This window comes from Alligator mississippiensis, chromosome 7 (assembly GCF_030867095.1).
Source record: "Alligator mississippiensis isolate rAllMis1 chromosome 7, rAllMis1, whole genome shotgun sequence".
Taxonomy (NCBI): Eukaryota; Metazoa; Chordata; order Crocodylia; family Alligatoridae; genus Alligator; species Alligator mississippiensis.
The window spans coordinates 67,538,068-67,547,327 of NC_081830.1; positions in this window are offsets into that span (position 1 = coordinate 67,538,068).

Sequence of the window (9,260 nt, forward strand, 5' to 3'; positions counted from 1 at the left end):
GGTCCAGTTGTTAATTTGATGGCCCGGTCATTAAGTTGATGGCCTGGTTATTCAGCAGGAGCTATTTTTAGTTCTGCTACCATTATGTCTCAAGCACCCTCATTCACTCTCATTTAACCAGGAACCAATTTACATAGGAGGGCTAGGTATGAGTCACAGTTACAACACAATTACAATAGGGTATGCTGGGGTAGGGGACACAAAATGGAGATTTAACATTACAAGATGGAGATTTGACATTACTTTGGCTAACTTTACATAAACAGGCCTAAAGCATACAATATCAATATAAAACAGTAAAATTCAATACAAACATAATAGGAATACAATATAAAACAGTAAAAATCAATACAAAAATAACTGAACACTATTTACAATATAAAAAAGGGCTTGCTACAATAATGGCATACAAGAACTTAGCTTACCTATGACTACCTATAATTACTTATAAAGGATAGAGGGGGCAGAGGAAGAGTCAGAAATGGTTGGGGAAGGGGAGGGAATATGTTTTTACATTTAAAAAAAAAAAAAGAAAGGAAAAACCTGGGGGGTTTGCTACAATATGATATATCTTGTTCCTCCTGTTTTTTAAAGTATACAAAGTTAATTATGGTATTAGTGAAAGGGAAACATCAAAAGATATGCTTCTAGATAAGCTTTAAAAAAGAGAGAATTCTTATCCTTTTGGAAGTCTGGAAAACTGCTAAAATCTCGTGATGGGTCTTCATGCACTGCCGTATCAGTACTTTATTTAGCATATTTTATAAAGCACCAGTCACTATAGTATCTAATGCCAAGTTGGAACTCAAAATGCAGAAGTCTGTAACACATTCATTTTGATAGGCACTAGAAACCAAGTGGACTTAGTCACAGAAGTCAGCTAGGTCATAGTACAATGTTTGGTTTGGTATCATGTTTCTTTTCAGGTTGCACTGAGCATTCAAAAAGGTGTTAGGCAAAACCTCAAAACAGCAAGTTAGATTCAAATGGTGCTGAGAGGATTATGCAGTCTGAACTGAATTTAACACAAGCATGGGCAAAGCTGGTAAAATGGCAAAGATTGTGAATATAAGCTGGATGCAGTTTAACAGTACACAAACAAGTTCTGTTGGTGGTTTTATTCATTTCTTATCTACACTTTTCTTTGCATCAGCAACAGTGTAGACAGGCATCTTAAAGTTACACCACTTTGGGCAAGGATCATCTTTGAGCTGTGCTACTCAGATCAAGTTAAGTTAACTTCTTGCTAGTCACCTGAGGGAAAGCCATCAATTTGTAATCCTCCATTATCCTAGGACACATTACTCCTAGGTGGACTAGCTATGGTCATCCTGGACTGACAGCTGGGGATGGCAGGGCAGCTGGTGAATGGGGAGGAGGGGAAAGGGGTGAAGTGAATCAGGAGGGCCAGAGGGAGGGGGCAGGGGAAGCAGGTGGGCAGGAAGCTACCAGGATGCCACTTCATTCACCCCCCCCCCCCAAATAATCTCTTCCACCTAGGATTGCTGGATGCCTTCCCCCCAGCTCCTCATCACTCCCCTGGTCACGCTTTCTACCCCCCATTAGCCCCTCTACCCCTGAATCGCCCACCTTGCTTCACTGCCACCCTGCTTCAGCACCAACTTGATTAGCCCAAGAATGCTGGTAATGGCAGTTGTGGGGAGGGAGGGGAAGCTGGAGGGCAGCCATGAGGGCTGCTGCCACCATCACTTGGGCTAATTGGGGCAGCAGAGTGGTGATCTGGACAGTGTGCGGGGATTGGGGTTGCATGGGCCAGTGGGGGTGAAGCAGGCAATTCAAGAGTGCTAGGTAGATTTAAGGGGTGATCTAAATGTTCTTGGGGGCCCCTTTACCCTCCCCCCCCTCCAGTCTATACTGCAGCTAGAGAGCCAGTGAGCAGGGCAAGTATAGAGCATGCTTTCAGCTCCTAGCTATGCCACTGCTCATCAGCCCTCTTGCAACAGGTCAGAGCTGTGCATGTCAGAGAGGGTAGCAATCCTTAACGTGCAACTACTCAGAGCGTGTGCTAATGAACACGGTCTAACATTCCTTAGAGTTTAGAATGTGCTAACTGTAACATGAAATCTTGCCCTTAGGGTTTGAACTGGTGGAATTGGACAGGTTCATGCGAGTGCATAAGGATCAGCAGTAGTTCTAGTAAAAATATTTCCTATTTAAACTTTTAGTTAGAAAATTGGGTCTTCAGCTAACATTTTTGGATAGCATCTGCTTTTTAATGGAAAAGCATATTTTTTTATGTCAAAAACCTGAATGCCTGAAAATGGAAATATTTTCATTGGTGTTATTAGCCTGAGCTCAATAGATGGACTATATTTTCCATGGCTAGTATACCAAAAGGTGATCGTGTTTCTTAAGAACCAGAGTGTAACCTGGAAACCCATAGATTCATAGATGTTAGGGTCAGAAGGGACCTCAATAGATCATCGAGTCCGACCCCCTGCATAGGCAGGAAAGTGTGCTGGGTTCAGATGACCCCAGCCAAATGCCTATCTAACCTCCTCTTGAAGACCCCCAGGGTAGGGGAGAGCACCACCTCCCTTGGCAGCCCATTCCAGATTTTGGCCACTCTAACTGTGAAGAAGTTCTTCCTAATGTCCAGTCTAAATCTGCTCTCTGCTAGCTTGTGGCCATTATTTCTTGTGACCCCCAGGGGCACCTTGGTGAGTAGAGCCTCACCAATGCCCTTCTGCGTCCCCATGATGAAATTATAGGCAGCCACAAGGTTGCCGTTCAACCTTCTCTTGTGGAGGCTGAAGAGGTCCAGGTGCCCCAGTCTCTCCCCATAGGGCTTGGCCTGCAAGCCCTTAACTATATGAGTGGCCCTTCTCTGGACCCTCTCCAGGTTATCCACATCCCTCTTAAAGTGTGGTGCCCAAAACTGCACGCAGTATTCCAACTGCGGTCTGACCAATGCCCGATAGAGGGGAAGTATCGCCTCCTTGGTTTTGTTCGTCATGCATCTGCTGATGCACAATAAAGTGCAGTTAGCTTTTCTGATTACTTCATCACACTGACGACTCATGTTCATCTTGGAGTCCACTAGGACTCTGAGATCTCTTTCGGCTTCCGTGCTGCCGAGCAGGTCATTTCCTAGGCAGTAGGTGTGCTGGACATTTTTCCTCCCCAGGCGGAGCACTTTGCATTTCTCCTTGTTAAATTGCATTCTATTGTTTTCTGCCCATTTGTCCAACCTGTCCAGGTCTGCCTGTAGTTGTTCCCTGCCCTCCAGTGTGTCCACTTCTCCCCACAGTTTTGTATCATCCACAAACTTGGACAGAGTACGCTTTACTCCCTCGTCCACATCACTGATGAAGACATTGAAGAGTATCGGTCCAAGGACCGAGCCCTGCGGGACCCCACTGCCCATGTCCTTCCAGGTCGATACCAACCTGTCCACCACCACTCTGGGTACGACCCTCTAGCCAATTTTCCACCCACTGGACGGTGTAATCATCCAAGTCACAGCTTCTTAATTTGTTCACCAGTATGGGGTGGGATACCGTATCGAAGGCCTTCCTGAAGTCTGAGTAAACAATGTCTACCCCTACTCCTGCGTCCAGGTGTTTTGTAACCTGGTCATAAAAAGAGACTAAATTAGTCAGGCATGATGTACCTGCTATGAACCCATGCTGGTTTCCCTTCAGCATAATTTTTCCTGCTGGGCTCTCACATATATGAGCCTTAATAATCTTTTCAAAAACTTTGCCAAGGATGGAGGCGAGACTGACTGGCCTGTAGTTGCTTGGATCCTCCTTCCTCCCCTTCTTGAAAATAGGGACCACACTGGCCCTTTTCCAGTCCTCTGGGACCTGGCCCGTGCACCACGAGTGCTCAAATATTCTTGCCAGTGGCTGTGCAATGATGTCAGCCAGTGCCTTCAGTACCCTTGGATGGAGCTCATCCGGGCCTGCTGACTTAAAGGCATCCAGTCCTTCCAAGTGACTCTGCAACATCTCAGGGTCAATGCTTGGTAGTCAGGCACCCTGCTGTTGCCTCTCTACAATCCCATTGTGAGACTTGTCTTGCCCCTTATTTAGGAACACTGAGGCAAATAACTCATTTAGGAGTTCAGCTTTGTCACCCCTGTCTGTCACCAATTGCTTTTGCCCATTCAGTAGTGGTCCTATTCTGCCCTGGGTCTTCTTTTTACTCCCTATATATCTGAAAAACAGCTTTTTGTTATCCTTAACTTGGGATGCCATCCTCAGCTCCATGGTAGCTTTGGCTTTTCTAATTGGCTCCCTACAACTGCGAGCTGAGGAGGTATACTCCTCCTTAGTAATCTCTCCCTGTTTCCACTGCTTATATGCCCCCCTTTTGCCCTTAGGCTGCTCTGAATTTCAGTCAATGGGTGAGTCACTCTCAAACTATTGCATTTCCAAATGTTGTTGTTGTTCATTTTTGGACATTTTTTTTGGACGATGGAATATCTGCTAAAACTCCATTTATGAGAGAATCCCTTTTGACTCTCTATAGTCAGTAACGAAAAAAGCATAGGATTACTAACTTCTTGTTAGACAGCTAAATTATGCCTTCCTGCCCTAGTCATTAATGGAATAGTTTCACTGAACTACTTTTCTGAAAGCTTTCTAGTTTTAGGAATTTTGTCATCTGTGATACTTACTTTTTAGGCAAATAATGCCCAAATAATTTTGTGAGTAATAGGGTAAACTCCATTCTCTTTTCCTTTAAATCACTGCAGTTCCATAGATTTCAACAGTGTTTATGCACAGAAAAGTATGTAGCTTATTAGGTTTAGGAAAATGATTTGGGTTGAATCATGTCATATTAGACCTCTTCTGACTTGCATTCACCCCATATTAGACCTCTTCTGACTTGCATTCACCCCATATTAGACCTCTTCTGACTTGCATTCACCCCTTCAGTGATGTGTTCCCAGCATGCGTGAGACTCTTTTAACATTGGCAACCCTTCTGTGCAACCAATTTGCAGAATTGAAGGAAGTTAATTGTAGGTATTTTTGGTTTTGTCTTTAAATGTAAATTTTCATATTTTGCCTTGGTGTGGTCTGACTATAACTAAAAGCAGTAACTCAGAATGCTATAGAAATCTAACTACTTAATAGGTCAGGTGCAAGACAGTTTTTAAAATTAATTTTATTACATTCTCTTTCATTAACCTTTATAGTTATTTAAAGTCTCCATTACTTATGTGTAATGGAGATAAAAGCTAGCTAATGACTGAAGAAATAGAACTATTTATATGTTTTTTCATGTGGTAATTTTGACCCTTATAATTTGAGGGTTGAAACAAACTTTATGGAGTAGCTAAGATGTATTTTAGAAAAACACACTTTCATATAAAAGAATTTCATATAACACACTTTTTTCTGAGGTGACTTGAATTCTGTCTAACTTGCTGCAAGAAAATAATTACATGTCAACCTAAATGAGCAAGTGCAGGAGCCATGAATTATTGCCATTCTGGTGTAGTTATTGGGATACATCGAATAAGATAAGTGATGTATGCAGGAGGCTGTCATACAGCAAATAGAAAAACCGCAAAAAAATACTCAAATGATATTAGCTCCAAGCAAAACATGCTTCATCAGCTTTACAGCTTTCATTACCTATTGGTAATGATCTCTCTTCAGTCATCAGAAGACAAAGGACAAATTAAAAATCCCACTGAATGTGTTATACAATTTAGGCTTACAGTGCAGTATGTAACTTAGAACCCAAATTATCTGTACTGTGGATCTTATGAAGATCATATTCTCACACTGGCTCTCTCTATCTTCCAGTCTAGTGCACAGCACCATGGAATACCCAACACCTAATAGGTTATGACAGTTTCAGCATCTTCCCAGTCGGAAAAACATGTATGTCTTTTCATATACCAATACATTTGACCTAAATAGGTTTTCTAAATGTACAAATGTAGCAATGAAACACAGTTTGGGGACAGACATTTTCCAACTGTGTCCATTCAGTATATGCCAAGCAGATATGGGTTTGCATGTTTGGATCTTAGATGCTGGTTTATATACTATGTTCTACCTAGGTCCCATGCTGGCTATGTAAAAGGACCTATGAATAGAGGTCTACCACACATGAGGTCGCTGCCAGCCAATTTAGCATGCAGATCGCAGGGCCAGCAGCCATTTTCACAGGCCAAGTGCAGGCCCCCTCCCCCTCACACCTCTGATTGGCTGAGGTGCCCTGGTGGCCTTGCCCCTTGTTGCTGATTGACTGAGAGGGATGTCTGTAATGTGGCCCCATCCCTCGCCACTGATTGCTGGAGAGGGATGGGGCCATATGACGGACAGCCCTCACAACCACTCAGCAGTGAGGGGCAGGGGTGCGGCAGCCATCCTGCCATGCCAGCAAGCCCCCATTCCCCTTCTCCCCCAAGCGGCCATGAGGACTGCTGGCTCCCCAGACAGAGCCAGCCAGCACTTCATTTTTAGTAAGTTTTTTTTTTTTTCCCCCAAAGAGTCTACCAAAAGTGCGGAGCCTATGCTTTTTTTTGTAGAACTCCACCCAAAATTGTGGTCTCCATGAAAATCATGAAATCGTGATTTTGGTAGCTCCCTACCTATAAAATCAAGTAACATCTTTTTAACTGAATTGCATGAAATCAAAATCGTCTCTATAGAGTAACTTCTTTTTTTCAGCCTTGAGGACATGGGATAAACTTCTTAAACAGGCAAAAAAAAAAATGTTATGTTCTTATACAGTAAAAAGAAATGTATGTACAATCAACTGTATTCCTCAAATTGAATATAATAAACTCTAGAAAATAATTTTTAAGGCCTGAAAGGACCATCTGGTCCGACCTCCTGTGTATTATAGGTCATAAAGTTTGTTATATGTCCCTATATTAAGCCCCAAAATATTAGACCAGAGCATTTCCGTTTCCCAGAAACATTACCTGCTGCATGTGCCATAGGCATCTCATAGGAAAGACCGTGATACCATAAATGCCCCATACGCTGCAGTGGCACAGATGGATCAATCCCATCTGTTCCCAGGTATCTCTGTTCTCATGTATTCTGAGGCAGGTACAGATTTGAAATGTTTTCATAGCCTTGACATGCATTTTCACCTGTTTTTTGTGAGGTGCTGTATGTAGCATGAATTGGCTTGTTAAAATTTAAGTTCTTTGTTCTTGGCTCTGGAGACTTCTGTGCTCCTAGAATCAGAATGGGACACAAGCAGGCTAGAGAAACATAGTACAGCACTCATCCAGTCTGATCTTTTCTCTTCAGACTCTGGAAAACCATAGAGGACTCTTAGGGTCAGAAGGGCTGAGTTTTTGTGGAGACTGGAGATGGAGAACGGGGGTCTGCAGCAAAGGGGATATTTTGGGAATGGAGCATAAATCGGAAGGAAAGGTGGGACATTCAGCTGGCTGGAAGGAATTTGTAGAGGGAGTGAGGGACAAAGGATTGGTGGGGGAGTGAGTTGTTGTGGCTTGCAAAATGCATTGTACAGGCTAAAAAAATGAAAATAATGCAGGAAATGCAATGTAAATTAACAGCTAAACAAAAAATACTGCAGAATAAGAATGAGGGGAGAGAAATTCAAGGGAAGGCAAAAACACACTGGAAAACATACGAGAGAAATATGGGATTAAATACAGACAAGCAGACATCTGAACTGTTGAAGGGAAAATAGTGAGGGAATAAATGACAGGAAAGAGTATTTGTTAGTCTAAAACAGCTGGTAAAAGCAAAACTGGGACAGAGTGGATGTGTGAATCAATTTCACATTGTCCTACATAATCAGAGGTATTTTATTGTCCTTTTTCCTTTGTTATCCATCCTTTTATCTTCCGTCCAGCAGGCAGGATTGTTTGATAACTTGGCCCCATTTTAATACTGTTTTAGTGGTCAGAAGATTGCTGGTCTTGTGACTATAAGCAACAGGATTATTCTGGTTTTAAAGTGAGCTTGTCAGAAAAGTGACTGAAGATGGACTTCGGAGAATGTGCACTGTAGCTAAGTCTCTCTCAATGATTTCTACACTGCTTTTGTTGTCTGCCCAGGGTACAAGTCCAAATACGATCGTTCTAAATGCAAACACTGCAAGCTCAATCTAGTCTTTAAAAATAAAACTTTTTCTGCTTCATACATCATTACCAACAATAAAAATTCCAGAAGCAGAAGTTAGCTGGCAATTTTATTGATTTATGAGGCAGAATAGAATACAGCTTTCTCTTCCACAGCTTCATTGGCTCTGCAGTGAAACTAGTAAAAACATGGATTTTGACAAAATCCAGAGTAGAGATGAGTTAGAACATAGCCAGGGCAACCAATGCCCTTTTCTTCTCTCTGACTCAAAGCAATAAGTACAGGACATAAAATTGCTTATTGTGGGTAAGAACATAACCCCCTAGTGGAATTGATTCATATCTTAAAATAATTTAAACAACTGCCTTTAACAGCCTTGGAGAGAGAATGCTGAAAACCCTATTTTGCTTTGTCCAAATATATGGGGTTTATAGCTACTCAGAAGCTTTGTGTCACTGCAGTTTTTAAGGACCTCTTTTTCTGAAAAAGTCTCCAGTTTTGTTGTTCAGCCTTTCAAAAGGAGAAGATGGTCATTTAGGAAGGAAAGCTTATACCTGAAGGGAGATTGGGCATGGTCCAGTAGCTAGCTCACAGCATTGGGAGACACCAAGCCAATTTCCAGCTCTGCCATCGATTTAAATAGCCTTGAGAAAGCTGCTTAAACTCTTTTTGCTCTGTGCCTTAGGACATCTTTACACAAGCTCCAGGGTCGGGTAAGAGAGGGCACTTTAATTAGAGCCACTCTAATTAAAGCATCCACAGTGTCTCATGTGTTCAGCATCCTGTTTCAAAATGGCAGCGGGGGTGCTTTAACTAATGAGCATCAAATGAGCTTTAGTTAAAGCGCCCCTGCTGCCATTTTGAAGTGCAGGGACTTGAATACATATAACACTGAGGCTGCTTCAATGCATTTGGATTGGAATGTGTTGGAGCAGGTGTTGGGTATGCACATATCTAACACTGAATAAATAATAAAGAAAGGTTGATAACTGAGATCTACAGATGGAAGTGCTATAGTGGGATTGCTTGGTTTGCTCTGGCCCCTTCATGTCACTCTGGTGTTGCCCAGGACCTGAAACTGGCCAGTATCCTTATCTAGGAATAATGTTGGCATAGAGAAAATCCTAGGTGTAGAGCTGCAAGGCATGGCCAGAGTGCTGATGTTCTCTGGCTAGTCTTAGCTGGCAGATGGCTTTGTAGGGAA